Source organism: Bubalus bubalis, chromosome 4, assembly GCF_019923935.1.
Source record: "Bubalus bubalis isolate 160015118507 breed Murrah chromosome 4, NDDB_SH_1, whole genome shotgun sequence".
Classification (NCBI taxonomy): domain Eukaryota; kingdom Metazoa; phylum Chordata; class Mammalia; order Artiodactyla; family Bovidae; genus Bubalus; species Bubalus bubalis.
The window spans coordinates 45401350-45420038 of NC_059160.1; the positions used below are offsets into that span (position 1 = coordinate 45401350).

Genomic DNA, 18689 nt, shown 5'->3' on the forward strand with positions numbered 1-18689 from the left:
CATCTTGCCCACCCACATGTGCACCCATGGGCTTCTGTCCACTCAAAGGAAGGAAGACCCCTTGCAGGGGAGAGGAATTCCAGAGACTGGCATCTCTGCTCCTGCAAAGACAAGGATGCTCTTGAAGATGATCAGAGAAGTGGTCATAAGGGGGCACCCACATATAACAGTAAAATCATAATAATAATAAAAAGTAATGTTACTATAAATATACTTCATTGGGCCTTGTTGAGTCTGTGAAAGGCCATGAGTTCATAATAATAATCAAATGAGAGGACTTTAGATAAAGTGTGGCCTAAAGGGGAGACATAAAGTTTAAAAACTGCACTAGTGGTAATGCAGGAGATGAAAAACGCAAGAGATGTGGGTTCAGTCCCCGAGTCAGGAAGATCCCCTGGAGAAAGAAATGGCAACCCACTCAAGTATTCTTGCCTAGGAAACCCCATGGAGAGGAGCCTGGTGGGCTACAGTTCATGGGGCTACAAAGAGTTGGACAGGACTGAGCTGGTATCTTTCTTTCTTTTCTTTTCATGATGTAAAGAAGAGTAAGTATAATAGGATATATTTTGTTATGAAATAAATTTAATAAGAAGAGCAGTCTTGAAGTCTGTGGGGATATTCCCTTCTGTTTATTTACATGAATGTTTATAAAGGATTGAGAAAGAAAGAACCCCTGACATCCCAAAGCTGGCCTGGTATCACAACAGGGTGATGTTCTTTTCCTCTTGGATGTAAAGGCTCTCACAGAACTCCAGCTTCACACAGGGTCACCCTGAGAGCAGGAGTGAAGGAGACAGCAAACACACATCACTGCGTCCCCACCAAGAAAACACCCCCTCCCTTGGTTGAAAAGCAAGACTGCTCCTTCTTTACCAATTGCACCCTTATCCTCACTCTGGTCCCCAACTCCACAGATGGAGTTACTGAGACTCACACTGGTAGAACTGACCCCAGTTCTTGGCAGCACCCAACCTAGAGTTGCCCCATATCATTAGAGCCTCCCCCAAATCCCCTCCCCTAAGCCCCATCCTAGAATCTACCTTTCTATCACCTCCTCTCTGTGATGCCTGGGGTTGTCCCTCAGGAAGAGTAACCATCAGCTTGTCCACTAGCTAGTGTGCCTGGCGGCAGAGGCTAGAGGCACTAACCTTGTGGATGGGAGAGTATTCACAGAGGTAGGTCTTCCTCCAAGCACGTGGGAGAAGAGAACTGGCTGCTCCCCTGCCTCCTTCTCTGCCTCAAAGTTGCAGGACCCCAGGAGCCAGGGCCACCAATCGAAATCATGAAGCATGAGAAGGAAAATTCAAGCCAGAAAGAAGAGGAGGGCTCCAGCAGAAGGGCCAGCTCCTGGATGATGCCAAAGAATTGTAAATGCATCATGACCCTTGACTTATCCTTCTGTCCTTCCCTCCCATTCTTGTCCTGGTCCTGACCCTTGTCTTGGGCCTCAGCTGGGTATGGATGTTGGATGGTGCTCCCTTCTGCTGGATTTCTATTGCAAGTGTCTTCCTCTGTTAGCCTCCAGGTCGCTTCCTGGAAAGGCTGTTTCTGGGAAAAGGGAGGACTGTGGGGAAGCCTGTCCCTGCCCAACTGCATGGCCAGACACAGAGCCCTTATCTTCCCATGGGCAGACAGAGATTCTACCAAACATCTCCTTCCACATGGTACAGCTCACACTTTATGGGCAGGGACAGGAAGGGTAAAGGCAGTGTCAAATTCAAAGTCAGCCCATCGCCAGGCCCTCCTGATGCTCCTACTCCTGTCTTCCACACCCTCCTGACTCTACGGGGCCTGGACCAGGGGCCTGAAGGACTCCCAGCTGCCTGGACTCTAATTCCGCCCCAGCCTCCAGGCCTTCGCTCAGGCTACCTCTCCCCCTGCAAGGCCTTTCCCCACCTGCCTCACCAGGTGAAATGTTACCTGTAATTAGAGTTCCCACTCCAAAGCTCTTCCCCCTGCTGGCTCCCCCAGTTCCTCTCCAGGCCCCCCTGGAACCTTGCACTTTCCTGGTGGCGGGTCTGTTTGTATGGAGTTTCTGCAGCTCCCAGCACTGGGCAGGTGCCCTGTCTCTTCTCTGCTGCTCCTCCTGATCCAGGGCCTCCAGGGCTCCCTCCACCCTCCCAGGCACAGCCTGGCTAGAATACGAGGTGTGGGACCCATTACTGGGACATGAAGCAACCAGCTTTGTGAAGACACAGCACCACACTTCTTTTACCTGCGTGGAGTGCTTAGATTTGTTTTCGTGGTCTGTCTTGATAAAAGTTCTTTCTGATATACAGTGTCATCACATTTCTGAGTGTTTCCATCTATGGGCATCCTGCACTTTCCAGAGATCACCCTCTGCCAGTAAACTGCAATATGAGACCTACACTGTCTATGCTTTATGTCATCTTGGTTTAGGAAAGCTTTTGTAGGAACACAGACACACCTGCCTCCATATCCAGGCTCTGCCCCTGCTTATGGCACCCCACTCCAGTACTTTTGCCTGGAAAATCCCATGGACGGAGGAGCCTGGTAGGCTGCAGTCCATGGGGTCGCTACAGTCGGACAGGACTGAGCGGCTTCACTTTCACTTTTCACTTTCATGCATTCGAGAAGGAAATGGCAACCCACTCCAGTGTTCTTGCCTGGAGAATCCCAGGGACAGGGAAGCCTGGTGGGCTGCCGTCTATGGAGTCGCACAGTCGGATGCGACTGAGATGACTTAGCAGCAGCAGCAGCAGCCCCTGCTTAACCTGTGCCTTGGGCCATGACCTCACCTCCCTGAGCTTCCATTTCCTTTCTTCTGTAATGAAGATCACCCTTTTCTCAGACAGTCTTCCTGAGGATGGGGAGATGGGCAGGGGTCCTACCCACCCTGCTTACCCAGGAGTCTTCCTCTGGCTGAGTGTGAACAAGATCCAGCTGTTCTCAGCTCTGCAGATGCAGCTGCCTTCTGTGTGTCTCTGCAATAAACCACGCACACCTTCTGGTCCCACATATATTCAGAGAACCAAAAGGGAAGTGAAACCCTCACTTTTGAGTGGCTCAAGTTACCAACACTCTGCCAACCAGGCCCCATCCAGACTTATTTCCCCCCTCCTGCTGCCCCCTTAGAGAAACAACCCCAGCCCCGACATCTCATGTCCTTCTGACACAGCCCACCCTGCCTCGGCTCCTTGAAGGAGACCTGCCACCAACACACCGTGAGCCCCTTGGCCAACCACTCCCCCACCCCATGGCCATCTTTCCAGCCCTCAGCCCTCTCCATCCACCCACTCACCAGCCTGCCTGCTTTATTCACCCTCATGCCACCAACACGTGGCACAGTTCCAGAACACACCAGCTCCTCACCGCATACTGGTCATATTGCTGCTGCTGAGGGTCACATCCACGTGGCTTCTAGGATTTGTTCATGCAGGTCCTTCTGCCAGGGACACCTGCTGCATCGAACCTGGAGAAATCCTACTCATCCTGTAAAGCCAAAGTCTGGCATCACCTCCTTTGAGAAGCCCTCCAGGACCTCCCCTGCAGAGTCCCCTGTCCCTGCTCTGCTCCCTTGGTACCTGGGAGAGGGGACTAAAGCCACCCCTCAGCCACTCTCTTCATGCCCACCCCCACTCTTTTGATCAAGTCGCCTAGACTGAGCCCTGCTGACAAGGACAACTCCAGAGCCTTCAGGTCCAGCAACTTGCCTGAGGAGGCCCAGCCTTGGTGGTCAAGGCCATTTGGATGGATGCCAAGTTTGTGGGAAGGGCTGAGAACATGCTACTCTTTTCTACCCTGGCTTATTTCTACTTGACCATAGATCTATTTCTCTTCAAATGGAGGACTTTTACAGGAAGGCTAGTGACCTTGCAACTCAGAAAAGTTACAACAGAAAACCAGTCTTATTTCCTTTTTGGTTCCTGATCAAAAAGCTGAAGTGTATGGAGGGATGAGAGTGTACAGACTGTGTGCAGGCTCTGTCCACACCATTCCTGTTTTAATCACATCAGCTCTAGGAAGCATCAGCTCCATTTTTCAGATAAAGAAACAAGGAAAGGTCTCACAGCCTGTGCCTCTTGCAGCTAGACTCCTGGTAGACCTAAGTGGTGCCACCATAAGTCCTGGTGGACTGCTGGTGCCCAAGCAGAAGGGGCAGCAGAGGGTCTGGACCTTCAATGGAGGCCCACCCACTCTTTCATCAGGGCTGTTTCATCCTAGAAAATGCCCCGGTCATCATGGTCACCTCCTCTCAGCTTTTGAGGGAGAGACAGAGGAGTGATGGGTGTTATCCCATGAGGACCACACACTACAGTTCGGTCTTACAATCATTCTGGAAATTAGACCAGGAATCTGATTTGATTTTGCTGATAAGGCAGCCAAGGGGAGGGGCAAGGTGGGAGCTTTCTTCCTGCAACTCAGGGGAAGAGCCAAGATTCAAACCAAGGTTGTCATTTGCCTATTGTAAAGTCCATTCCTTGTTTAAAGTTACTTTTTGTTTTTCATCCTTTTTTCTTTCCAGTAAACTCTGTCTTACTGATTCTTCTCTCTTCCACTAGCACAAGTGTATCTTTTTTACTTCCCTGTCTAGGGAAGTTTTACTTTCCATAAAACCACTGCCAGGTGCAGAACTCAGCTGATCCACATGCTGCATACAGTTGTCATGAAACTCCTCTGTGAGAATGCAGAATGGATGCTGGACATATGTGGACTCAGTAAAACAAGCTCATGGGGAAGCAACCGTGGGAGCTGCAGACTCAGATCAAAGTGAGGATTCAGCAAGGCTTCAATCCAGAGACATGAACTGAGACCACCCATTTGGAGACCCTAAAGATTCAGTGACTATAAAATTGGGCTCCACTTGACCACAGCATCCCAGGAGAAGTCCCTCAGGATGGCTACAGAGACCTGCTTGCCTGTCATTGTCCCCTTTTATAGGATTACTGGGAGTGGGTAGGAAGCTTCAGGTTGAGCATGTGACTAGAGAGGCTTTAGAGTCGTCCAAGCAGAGGGGATACCTGAGGTCATGCTGACAGCACAGATGACCTCAGGGGAACTGGTCTCGGCCACTCGCTGCCAGGCTGCCTTTGTCACCATAGCCAGAACGTGGAAGCAAGAAAAATAATATAAGAATAATGTGGTTTATAGGTACAATGGAATGTCATTCACTTTAAAAAGGAAGAATTTTTTTTTCTTTTATTTTAAAAGGAAGAAAATTCTGACACATGCTATAGCCTGGGTGTGCCTTGAAGACATTATACTCAGTGAAATAAACCAGTCACAAATGACTTACTGTATTTTCTGTTTTAATTAGGTAGGCAGCGTAGTCAAATTGATAAAGACAGAAAGTAGGATGGTTGCCAGGGGTGGTGGGAGGGGGAGTGGGGCGTTACGGTCTAATGGAGTTTCAGGTTTTTAGGATGAAAGAATATGGAGATGGGTGGTGGTGATGGCTGCACAACATCTGAATGTATTTGACACCACTCACCTGTACACTTGAAAATGGTTAAGTCGTAAATTTTATGTGGTATATATTTCACTGCAGGAAGTAAACAAGAAAGAAAAAAAATCTCATCACAAGGGACAAATACTGTATGATTCCACTCACATGAGGTCCTGAGAGGGGCAAGTTCACGGAGACCAGGGGTACAGTGGTGCTTGCCAGGGATGGAGGGTAGGGGGGATGGGGTGTTAGTGTATAATTGGGACAGAGTTTCATTTTTGATGTAAAACATTCTGTGGATGATGATGCTAGTTGTACAGCTATGTGGGTGTCCTTAATACCACTGAACTGAACACTTAAAAAATGGCTAAAATGGTAAGTCTGATGACTTTTAAAATTAATAAAAAATTGTTAAAAAGCTGAAACTTTGTGGAAAAACATAGCAGCACCTGAACCCTTTCTAGTCTGCAAAACACTTTCACACACATCATCGTGGAAGCTACCACAACCTTGTGATAAAAATATTTATTATCCCTGTTTATTACCCAGGAAAACTAAGGTTCAGACTTGCCCTCCAAATGGAGAAATTGGGCTGGTCTTTCTGCCTCTTGTTGGGTCTATTTTCTGGACTATGTCATTTCCTTAGAGGAAAAGAAATCCTTAAACCCTCAAGTAGTCTAAAAGATGAAATTTTCTTCCATAAATGATCCCTATTAGCTTGAGATGAGTCATAAACATCAAATACTGCTTGGTCTAACAAGTGAGTCCAGAGACCCTAGTCCCTAGTGGGCATAGGGAGTCTGGCTGGCCCCACAGGGACTCATTGTGACTGGTGCCAAGTGTTAACTCACTCCTGGAACACTCCACCTCAGGGAGAAAGCTGTCTGAACTCTTCTGTCACAGAGGCTCTGAGCCCCATTCTGCTGTGTGCATGTCTCCCCATCTTCTGTGAGTGACGAGAGGATTTGCCATCATGCAGCCCTCCTGGAATTCATCTCCTCTACCTTTTTGCTGTGACTTGGTGTCCTTGCTCATAGAAAGAGTGTGTAGCCTGCAGAGTCATTGAGAGGATGAATGAGACAAGGCAGGGACTGGGCTTGGCGAAGAGTAGGTGCTCAGTCAACAGGGGCAGCTGTTTTCTGGGCTCACTGTGTCAGCATTACCTCCTCTTCTCTTTCAAAGCCCTGGTGAGTTGTCTGCTGTTCTCATCATTCCTGTGCATAGATGAGAAACAGACTTAGAGGATTCATTCATTTCCCAAGGTCACAAAGCTGGCCTCACCTCCTCTTCTTTTACCCACTGATCCTCACCTCCAAAATTCAGCTCTTGAATCAGAGACTTAACAAAAAATATAGTAAGTCTAGACTCATAGAGAAAACCACACAGTTGCAAAAATACTACAGAGAGGTCCTGTGTATCCTTCACCCACTTTTCCTACAGTGCTGATAACTTATACAGCTACAGTCACTATCAGAATACAACTAACTAGACTACAGACCTCACTTGAATTTCACCAGTTGCTGCAGGCTCTTGTTTTTATGTTTTGGGGATGATCCTATGGCATCTTATCATATGTGCACATTCCCCATTTAACCAAAATGACAATTGACACACAGAGTGTTCTGTCGCTAGAAACTCTCTGTGCTGGGCCTTTACGGTCGCCCTTCCTGGGTCTTCCCTAACTCTTGGCAACCACTGGTCTGTTCTCCATCCTTAGAATTTTGGCATTTTAAGAATGTTTTATAAGCGGCCTCACGCAGTGTTTAACACTTTAAGACTGACCTTTTAAAACATTCACTTAACAAAACTGTCCTTGTGACCCACCCAAATGTCTGCGAGTATCAGTAGTTCATTGCTTTTTGTGGATAGGTGATCCTAGATCCATAAGAAAGGATCTTGGAGACCTCTCCCAACTCGTCCACTCTGCCAGGGTCCCCTCCAGAGCCCCTGAATGTGCTTAACCTTCAGGAACCAGCAGCTCCACGCATGACCCCTGTCACTTGTCACTTTGCTTTCTGCAGGCAGAGATTTGGTCATGGCTTCCTCGTCTCTGCCCTGTCCTCTCTCCATCTGACCCTCCTGAAAGGTTGTTGCTGAGCCATGAAAGACACTGGGATTCTTGGCCTCCAGAGGAGAGGAATTCAAGCCGAGGCAGGTGACAAGGCTTCATCACTCAGAGCTTTTGTGTAATAAAGTTTTATTAAAGTATAAAAGAGATAGAGAAAGCTTCCAACATAGACATCAGAAGGGGGCAGAAGTAGTACCTTCCTGCTAGTCTTTAGTAGGAAGTTATATACCTACTAGTAGGCTGCTAATTAGAGAAAGGAAATGTCTCAAAACTCGGAGATTGGCACTAGGCCCCTCACCTACAACATGCATTTTGAGATAACATTGGCACAAGGTGAGTTGTCCTGGACCATAAAACAATTGACATGAATCTTGAAGAAAGGCAGTTTTCCAAGCAAAGACATAGTCTCATTAACATAGCTTAAGAGAACATTCGCATGAGTAAAACATACTGGTTTGTAATGTCATTTTGAGGCTTAGGTGAACCGGAATTGGAGCCGATTTGAAGAAAGACAGAGTCTAGGGTAAATACATGGTTCATTAATAGAGCTTAAGAAAAACATTTCCATGAGAAAAATGAACTGGTTAGTTCAAGGTTTGAGAAAAGTTAAGTTCAGGTGGAACCAGGCATCGTCATGGCAACACAGAATTTTAAAAGAAACCTCCTTTTAAATTTGTAGAGAGAAGGGAAAAAATCTGATACTTTTAATTTAAAAAATGTCTGACACTTGCAGCCTATTTCCTCCATTTGGAGACCCCTAGCCTTCCTGCCTGTTACCCTCTCACTCCCTGTCCCTTCTCAAGATGTACACTTCTGAATCTCTTCCCCTATCATCTCCACAGCTTTCTAAAATGTAACATTTAAAAAAAATTGAAATATAAGTCACATAACATACAATCACAATTGAAAAGTAGTTTTTAGTATATTCACTATGTGTATAAATATCACCACTACATAATTCCAGAACTTTTCCATCACCCCAGAAAGCATGCCCATACTTATTACAAGTTAGTCCTAGTTCCTCCTGCCACCTTGCTTTGGGAAGGCTGAGGGATGGGAGTTTGTAGGGATTGGTTCTTAATCTTGTTTGATACCATGGCTAGGCTGGGCCAGTCTAGGAACTGAGTCTTGGAAGCCTGAAGAGGTCACTGATTCACAGGCCACAGTGTTGGGATCTCCAGGACAGGGGAGGGCCCAGACGTGGGACCTGGGAGAAGTCAATGTCACAGCCACAAATGATCCAAGCAGTGGTCAACTCACAGGGTCTGAACAGAGAGACAGAGTTCTGAAAGGATGAGAAGACTCTAAGCCTAGAGGAGGGATGAAGCCTAGGCAAGGTCTTGTATTGGTTGGGATGGGGATGCTGAGCTGCTGTAACGAAGGGCTCACAAAATATATTGGTATTATCAACAAACAATGTAGATTTTTTTCATTTCAGATATGAAAATCCAAGTTGCTAGGTATTTGGGAGGTAGGTGGAAGGTAGGTTGACTGTTACTGCTCTGCCATCATTCCCAGGGGATTGTACATGGAAGCTGGTTCTCATCACACATTCCAGCCCAAAGGAAGGACAAAAGAGGACATGGAGCACAGGAATTTCCCTTCAATGACATGTCCTAGAAGATCCACACATCATTTCCCTCACCTTTGATTAGTCAGAATTTAGCAATGAGGTTACATGGAGCTACAAAGAGAGTCTGGGCTGCCACGAACCCACCAAAAATTCAGGGTCTTCTCTATAAAAAATAAGGACACTAAAAATGGTTACAGTGGCCAATTTTATGTTATGTATATTTTACTACATTAAGGGAAAAGTTTTAAGCTTTTTTATTTTTTTAAAAAGGAGGGAAGGATGAAATTTGGGGACAGTTATTAGTCTCTTCTACACCACCAATGCAGAAAACGCATGGCATTTTTGTGGGAAAAAAACTACAAGATATTACCTGGTCACTGCTCAAAAATTATTCAAAAAGCACAGAATAAGTGTCACCTTTTTTGCGGATCTCTCTAGATTAATCTCTATTCAATATTTTTAAAACCTTATAGGAAACAAGCTTTTTAATTTGCCCAACAGTCGGATAGTAGAGTTCAGTGATCTGCCGCCACCTCGTCCTCTGTCTCTAAATGCCCGTTGCTGCCATGTACAGGGGCGATGCTGTGACACAGCATCAGATGCGACCTCTCTCAGTCTCTTACAGTTCTTTAATCTCAATGGAGCCCCTCTGAGCAGCTCACCATCACAGCCAGAAAGTGATCATAGACATTTCTGGGTTTTGTATTCACAACCGCAATCTGAAAGTAAGATTTGGAATTACTCGGAAGAATAAGCAACAGGGCAGAATTAGGAATGAGGGGGTGTCTAATGCCAGCAGTCAGAGACCAGTGGGAAAGTCGACAGCTCAGTGGAGGCAAGTGAAGGGGTGAGCACTTGCTGGGACCAGGGTGGACGGCCCACCTCAGGGGCCAGTGAGGAGGAATGAGCAGGGGGAACAAGAGAGGCTGGACGAGGAGTGGTATTAGCATGCTTTAGGCTCCAAAGACACACATGGATGGCTGGAGAGGGAGCAAGGACCCCTCCCTTCCAAAAGGGACTCTGCGATCAGTGGCCCCTGGGCTCTCGTGCTCACGTGTGGTGGGCAGTCAGGCAGCCCTGGGGACTGCTCCCTCCCACTTGGTGGGCAGACATGGGCACCCTCCAGCACTGCTCCTGCACAAGGTCAACAGTCAATCCACAGGACCTTAAGGGGGAGAACTGATATTTGTGGGTCCTGTAGTGGGTTAATTGGTGGCCCCCTGAAAAGTATGTCCATGACCTAATCTCTGCAATTGTGTATGGGACCTTATGTGGAAAAGGGTCTTTGAAAATCCTTTAAGTGAAACATCTTGTAATGGGATCATTGCAGCTTATCTGGGTGGACCCTAAATCAACTAGCATCCTTGTAAGATACACACAGAGACTCTGTGAAAGAGAAAGGGGGAGAAAGCCATGAAAAGACAGAGGCAGGATGCAGGGATGGATGCAACCACAAGTCAGGGAATGCTGTAGCCACCACCAGCTGGGAGAGGCAGGGAAGCACCCCCCTCCCCCCAGAACTTCTGTGGGAGTGGGCCCTGCTGACAGGAGGCAGCACCCCAGACTCCAGCACTGGCTCCCCCACCTCTCCCATCACCTCCTGCTGCTCCCTCCCAAGGGCCTGAATGTGTACCTGCTTGGAGGCTGGACAGGTCAGCTGCTGGAAGCCTGGCAAGTGTTCTGTCTAGGAGCTTGCAGCTCTCTTGAGCAACCATGAGATGTTAGTGGTGACCCCAGAAGGAAGGTGTGTGTTGAGGGTACACAGTCTGTTGGGCAATTTGTAGGAGGCAGAGGAGACGGAGGAGGTCAGACCCTTTCCTCCTGTGTATTGGCCACCTTGAGGCTGCCCCTGGGTGCTGTGCTTAGGCTGATGGGGAAAGGGGTTTTTCTGAGATACAAGGAATCCAGGTTCACCACCACCCTGTCTCTCAGGGCCTGTTCAGTGCCAGGCTCTGAGGAGATACTGAGACCTGAGAGGGGAAGGACAGGTGACCAAGTGGGGAGACCCAGGGCTTTGTCTTCCTGTGCTCTCTGGGCCCTCAGTTCAGGACTGTGGGTGATGAGTGGACCTGTGCAGGGGAGGCCGGCCCGGATGGAGGAAGTAAGAAGGGCTTACTGCACTGTCTGTGTTATGATCTTGGTTTTGCAATATTAAGATTTAAAAAAAGCCAAACTGTAGGCATGTCAATATAACAGGAGGGGCATGACCTTAGATCTATGTGTTTAGGCAGGCAGAGACCAAACCTAGAAACTTTGGGATTTTTAAATTCTCATTCCTAGGACTTTGCTGGAAGTCCCATGGATGAGACTCTATGCTTCCACTGAGGGTATTGTGGGTTTCATCCCTGGCCAGGGAACTGAGATCCCATGCCAAGAGGCCCAGCTGAAACAAAAAATAAAGAAAAAAATTTAAAAAAGAATAAAACGTACAATTTGATCAGTTTAAAAAAATATAATAAAATCACATTCCCTACCTATATACCCATGTCTTAAGGTCTGGACTTGGCCTCCGCTCTGCCCACAGAGAGCTATGTGACCCTGGGCAAGTCACCTCCCGGGGAATCGTTTGTTCTGATTTCTTGTTTTTAAAAGCTGATTTCAGTCTTCCCCTGTGGGTTTGTAGCCTCCTCAACACACAGGAGTTTGTAGCTCCTATGTGTGCTGAGGATGTTCACCCGTATCTACTATAAATATTGCAAATACTGTCTCCAGGTCTCTTGTATTCTGATTTGGTTTATGGTGTCCTTTGCAATTTTCAATTTTTAAGAGGTTCAGTGGTTTTGGGGATTTGTGTCCTGGTGAGAAGTTTCCTCAACTCAACAGTATTTTTCCAGTATGTTTTCATTTTGTCCAGTACGTTTATAGTTAGCTTTTTTCTTTTTTTCCTTTCAGGTTTGCATTTAGGTCACTTTGGGATTCAGGATTGATTATAATTCTTTTGTTTCTTCTTCCTAATTTTCTTCTACATCTTACCTTCCCCCTCCTTCCTTCGCCTTCTCCTCCTTTCCTGCTCTCCCTCCCTCCCTGCCTGTCTCTTTCTTCTCCTTAAAGCAGGACATATTTAACAGGTACCTACAGCAGTCAAAAAGGAACACACTCTTCTTTTGTGAGGCTCTGCATCTGGCCATACAGTTGGGCGGAGACAAGTTTCTCCAGGCTCCTCCCCTTCTTCCTCCTACCAATAGCCTTTCCAGGAAGCGATCAATCAGAGGCTAACAGAGGAGGACACTCCCGATATTAATTCAGCAGAGGGAGCACTGTCCAGCATTCACAGGCAGCTGAGGCCCCAGACAAGGGTCAGGACCAGGACAAGAATGGAAGGGAAGGACAGAAGGATGAGGTCAAGGGTGCAGCCACATTTACAAGTGTTTGGCATGATCCAAGTGCAATCTCATCTGCTGATACCCTCCTCCTCTCTCTGCCTTGGCACTTGGTCCTCGTGTTTCATGATTTCAGTTGGCTACCTGGCTCCCGGGCTCATAAAGCTTCCAGGCAGAGACGGAGGCAGGGGACCAGCCAACTCTCCTCCCCCATGTGCTTCAAGGGGCGGGCCTGCCTGTATGAATTCTCTTCCATCCGCATGTCAGTGCCTCCAGTCTCTGCCACCAGACACACTTCCTAGCGAACAAGCTGAGGGTTAGGTTACTCTTCCTGAGGGAGAACCCTGGGCATCACAGAGGAAGATGTAGAAAGAAAGATTCTAGGATGGGGCTCAGGTGAGGCAATTTGTGGCAGGCTCTAAGGAAACAGGGCCACTCTAGGTTGAGTGCTGCAGAGAATGGCGGCAGTGGGGACGGGGGGAGAGTCAATGAGTTTCAGTAACTTCATGTATGGAGACCAGAGTGAGGATAAAAGTGTGATTGGTAAAGAAGGAGCAGTGTTGCTTTTCAGCCAAGGGAGCGGGTGTGGTGTTGGGGGGCGCAGTGACGGGTGTTTGCTGTCTCCTTCGCTCCTGCTCTCAGGGTGACCCTGTGGGAGGCTGGAGTTCTGTGAGAGCCCTTACGTCCAACGGGAGAAGAGCAGCACCCTGTTGTGACAACAGGCCAGCCTTGGGATGTCAGGTATTTTTCTTGTTTTATTTCTCAAAACTTTATAAATGCTCACATGAATAAACAGAAGGGAAAATAGCCATAGAATGCAAGACTCCTCTTCTTATTAAGTTCAATTAAGAATTAAATACTTCACATTATACTAATTCTTATTTGCAACAAAACTACTATCTTATATCTAAGTTTGGTGATATATATATATATATATATAATTTTTATTTTGTATTGACTACAGTTGATTAAAAGTATTGTTAGCTTCAGGTGTACAAAGTGATTCAGTTATACACATATATGTATCTATTCTTTTTCAAATTCTATTCCCATTTAGGTTACTAGAGAACACTGAGCGGAGCTGTGTGTGCTATGCAGTAGGTCCATGATGGCTATCTATTCTACATTTAGTAGTGTGTACATGTGAATCCTTTTTGGATATATTTTTTCTAAAACGTTCTAATTTTAATATTATAATAGACTAATGTCCTTTAACAGACTCGGCCTGGTCCAATTAAACAAGATAACAATATTTATTTTCCGTTACGATTCTATGTGGGTGCCCCTGGTAACCACTGCTCTGAGCATCTTCAAGAGCATCCTTGCCTTTGCAGGAACAGAGATGCCAGCCTATGGAATTCACCTCCCCTGCAAGGGGTCTTCCTTCCTTTGTTTGAGTGGACAGAAGCCCATGGATGCACATGTGGGTGGGCAAGATGCTGCTGGACAATATCTGTTTAAGGTCACAGTTCACTCTTATTATTCTGGTTTCTGTGTGTTATCATCCCTATGTTTTTAAAGAACTTGGTTTCATCAACATGAACATGTCTCCTACACTGACACTTGTCACAGCAGCATAACTGCTGCTTCTTATTTGTGCTTCATCTGATTGCTCCCACCAGTTTAAGGTGGTGGCACCAGACACAACCCCATTCTTGTGGATTACCAACTACTATAAAGTGACTTCTGCTGTCTTAAAGTTTAAAAAAATCCCAGTGCTAAGTGCATATTGTTAAAATAAATCAATTTCTACAGAGAATTCTGCTCATTTCTTCCCAAGGAAAAGCTTCTTTCTTTAGATAAGTAATGTCTTTAGATGATATTCTTACCTAGGGGGACAGAATAGTGTGAGAGTGTTTGCTCCGGAGACAGGAACCTCGAATTCTGGCCGTGACACTAGCTGGGCACTTTGACTACATTACTTAACTGCTCTGAGCTTCAGTTTCCTTTCTTAAAGGGTCATTGTGAGAACTAAAAGTAAGTGAAAGCCTACCGAGCCCTTGGAATTTTGCTTGGTGCAAAGAGGGGAGTCATCAACCACAATAGCTAATAAATGCTAGATATTGCATTTTTCTTTCTCTTGATTTAAAATTTTTGATATTTAATTACTTACCAGGAAAGAATTTCAGCTATGTTAACCCATTTTCTCATACCTTTCCCCATCTTCTCATAATATCATTATATTACTAAATTCATATCCTATATTAGAAATCTTTGTAGTTATAAGCACTTTATTTAAACTTTCATTTCTGGGGTCCTCAGGTGCAGCCAGTATTTCCTGACTCCCCTCTGGTGGAAGAACTTTGAAAATGGAAATTTTTTTTTCTCCTTATTTTTCTTTTTTTTTCAATTATTATTATTATTTTTTTACTTTACAATATTGTATTGGTTTTGCCATACATCAACATGCATCTGCCACAGGTTTTTCACGTGTTCCCCATCCTGAACCCCCCTCCCACCTCCCTCCCCATACCATCCCTCTGGGTCATCCCAGTGCACCAGCCCCAAGCTTCCTGTATCCTGCATCGAACCTGGACTGGCAATTCGTTTCTTATATGATATTATACATGTTTTAATGCCATTCTCCCAAATCATCCCCCCTCCCTCTCCCACAGAGTCCAAAAGACTGTTCTATACATCAGTGTCTCTTTTGCTGTCTCGCATACAGGGTTGTCGTTAACATCTTTCTAAATGAAAATGGAAAATTTTTGAAAATTCAAACCCATGTCTCAAGAAGATTAGAAAGATATTTTATTCATAAAGTGAGAACAAGATGCATGGGAAAGGAAGATAAATAAGAAACAAACAAGAAAAGGAAATGTTAATCCTTTCTTTCCTTCAGGGCTTCATCTCCCAACTTCTAGCAGTGTACTTTAATTTTCATATTGATCGACAACAAATCCATTAGTTCTCATGTTTAAATGCTCTGTTTTGGGGATATTCCGGCAGTCCAATGGTTAAGTCCACTTTTACTGCCATGGACCAGGGTTTGATATCTGGTCATGGTATTAAGATCCCACAAGCCATACAGTGCATCCAATATATATATACATACATATATATATATATATATGTAAATGCTCAGTTTTGTTCAAAAAGTTAAAAATCAAACAAGAGTGTTAACATTTTTTATCTCCAATATTTCCTCCATTTCTTTTAAACTACTCCTCATGTGATATCGTGTCCCCTGTCCCCACAGATTCTGCACTTCTTATCCCGTTCTCGACTGGTTTCTCTCTAGGTCTGCTGCGTGCCCAGCTCGGATCCTTGGATTCCCTTCTCTCTGGTTGATGTTCCTGATTCCTGGATCCACATCTTTCATGGTTATGGCTTATCTCACTCTATAAAAACACACACACCTTTTTTTCCCCTGCAGCTCATTCTCAAATAACTTTCTCAGGAACAACTATGATGGTAGCCTTTCTATTCCCCATTTAGCTCCGTTTGTTCTGTCATTTGTTTGCTCAATTTTCTGTGAGCTTTCTTTGATTTTCTTTTCCATCCTTTCTTTACAGTTTTTTGTAAACACTTTATTAATTTCCAAGATCTATTTTTGTTTATTTCATTATTTATTTCCCCTTCCCATGAATCTTGTTCTCATTTTATGAATAAAATGTCTTTCTGATCTTCTTGAGACATGGGTTTGAGTTTTCAAAATTTTTCAATTTTCAAAATTCTCTGTTTTGTGACTTCTCTGGTGGTCCAGTGGCTAAGACTCCATGCTCTCAATGCAGGGGGCCCGGGTTCCATCCCTTGTCAGGGAACTAGATTCCACAAGTTCAACAAAGAGTTCATATGCCACAGCTAAAATATCCCACGTGCCACAACTAAGATCCAGCTTGGCCAAATAAATAAATAATTTTTTAAAATTATCTGTTTCTTCTGATGTCATTTTTATCTTTTTTTCCAGGTTGTCATATTTCTCATATGTCTGATCCTGGATTGCCCATTCAAATTAAGATGGAGAAGGATTGGTGGGAGCATTTTTGTAAAGTGATTGGATGAGGACCTGTGATTTCCATAAAACAGAAGTTTTATTCTGGTGTCTTTCCATTCTGATTTCCCCACTTTGTTGCAGACTTAAGGCTGCTGTGAATATGGGATGCACCATGGGACTGGTGAGCTTGTCCCCTGATCTCCCCTCTGGCTCCCTCTCATCTTGGTCCCTCTCTGAGACTCTGCCCAGCAGACCATTTTTCTTGCCTCTACTCACTCTTGCTGTTTCTCTCCCTCTACTGTTCTCTATTCAGCTATCACTTCTCCATTCACTCAGTCCTCAAATATGTGTTGAAGACTCTAGGCTCCTATTGCCACCATTCAGGCTTTTTTTTTTTTTTTTTAATTAGCCACAGACTGAGGAAAGGCAGAGTATGGGTTCTTGAGCCCAAGAGTGGATTGGAACCCAATCTATGCTGAACAAGGTTTCTGACCTTGGGCAAATCACAAAGCATCTATGCTTCAAATTCCTTAGCTATAAACAGGGATACATGGGTACAGACTTTCAGCTTATCAGTAAATATGCTTTATAGTTTGTGAAATCTTAGAGCAAATAACCAGTGCAGAACAAAATCAGAAACACAAACCACTCTCATCAATAGCTGTTACTGTAACTCTAAGGACCTTTACTATCATTTCAGCCAGGTTTCAGAAGGGGTAGTTAATAAGTGCTTTTTTTAATTCTTAAATTAGCACATAAACATAAGCAACATTTGCTTTCTTTCCTTCTCTCCCAGCACAAGATAGTCACAACCAGAATCAAAAGAGATTCTGTCAATATAAAGATCTGCTACTTACACAACTGAGAACTGGCAAGACTGAAAGGCTGGACACATGAGTGTGAATGTAAATTGGTGTAGTTTCTTTCCAAAGCAGTGTGGCTCTAAGTATAAAAGAATTTTAGATGTTGATCCACTCAGACACAGTTATTCTACTTCTGAAATAACTTAAGGAAGCAGTCAAATGCGCGCAAAGTTTTCCACAAGAAGGGTGTTCTTTGCACTATTATTTAACAGTCAGGGGAGGACAGCAGAGAGAATGGAGCACCATTCAGGTCCTCAGCCACCCAGGGCGGGGCTGCAGGGATGGGGTGGGGCTGGTGGGACTCCAGGCCCTTGTGGGATAAGGACTCTTACAGAAACAAGGAGGACATGGGCTGTAGGAGCTGAAGCCCCAGGAATTTTACCAAGACAGAGACTTGAGCACAGGGAGCAAGACATCCTTTTAGAATGAATGAGAAGAGTTATTTACTGACAAACAAATATCCACAAGTATATATTTTTATATATAAAAGGAGACAGAGCATAGTCATCACAAACCTGGGATTTGGATCAGAAAGACTTGGGTTGAAGTCCAGGCTCTGGAATCAGTGTGAAAACTTGGGCTGACCTAAATTTAGGTGAGTTTCAGGAGTCTGCACATCATAGATGCTAGATCAATATTACCTATTACCAGTCAGTGACACAGTGTTCCCAGTCTCAATTTCCAGAGTATTCCTTCCTGTCTGTTCTTCTTTCTCTGGTTTTATTGCTCCTATAACTTTGCAGATGACTGTCTCCTGTCTTATTACCTTCTTGTGCCCCAACAGGAGATCAGGACTCTGACTTGGCCTGGAGGGAGCTGGTAGGATGATGAGTAACTTTCCTTAACTAGTGGCCAGCAGAGCCCAGGAGACAGAGAACCACACTGGGTCAAGTCTCTGGTGGCACTCGTGGCCGTCCCAGGGGAATCCATTGGAGACCTCGCCCCTCACTGCGTCCTGCAGTCACTGCTCACTCACGATTGAGCCAACAGTCTGCTTTTTCTTCCTCAAGGGTGAAGCCACACCTCCTTCCAGCTGGACACATATAAGGAGCTGAAGGGACATCTCTGAGACCCCCTGCTGCCACCATGAGCTCAGAAGAGCTGGGGACTACTCTGGTAGTCAGCAGTCTCTTATCTGGCTGGTTCCTACTTGTGACCCAGAACTGAGGTGGTGCCAACTGACTGAATTAACCTAGAGAAGAATCAAGAACCAAGAAGGGACTGGATAAGCATCCTCGGGCCCCCCCAGAGGAGTCAGGGGATTCCCCCACCCAGGGATCCATCCACAAGGCCTCCTTCCAGGACCTCTACTCAGGGAGCCAAGTCTAAGGTATTCACTTTCTCACCCTGTTGTCCAGTAAGTGACTCAGAAGTGAAGCCAGGACAGCCATCGGGAGGGGGGACAGCAGAGGGAGTCCCCAAGGCCAGGTGGGGCATGGAGAGGAAGTTCCCCAGCATCCCTGGAGCTTCTCCTGTTCTCTTCCTTTGTCCAAGCTTCCTCCTGCTCCCAGATCCTGGAGC

The 18689-nt window shown here is 45.6% G+C and overlaps 1 protein-coding gene across 1 annotated transcript in view; it reads left to right on the top strand.

Moving 5' to 3' along the window:
• Positions 1 to 18689, top strand: part of LOC123332141 (apolipoprotein L3) — a 262937-nt gene that overhangs the window by 39964 nt on the left and 204284 nt on the right. The window lies entirely within an intron of this gene.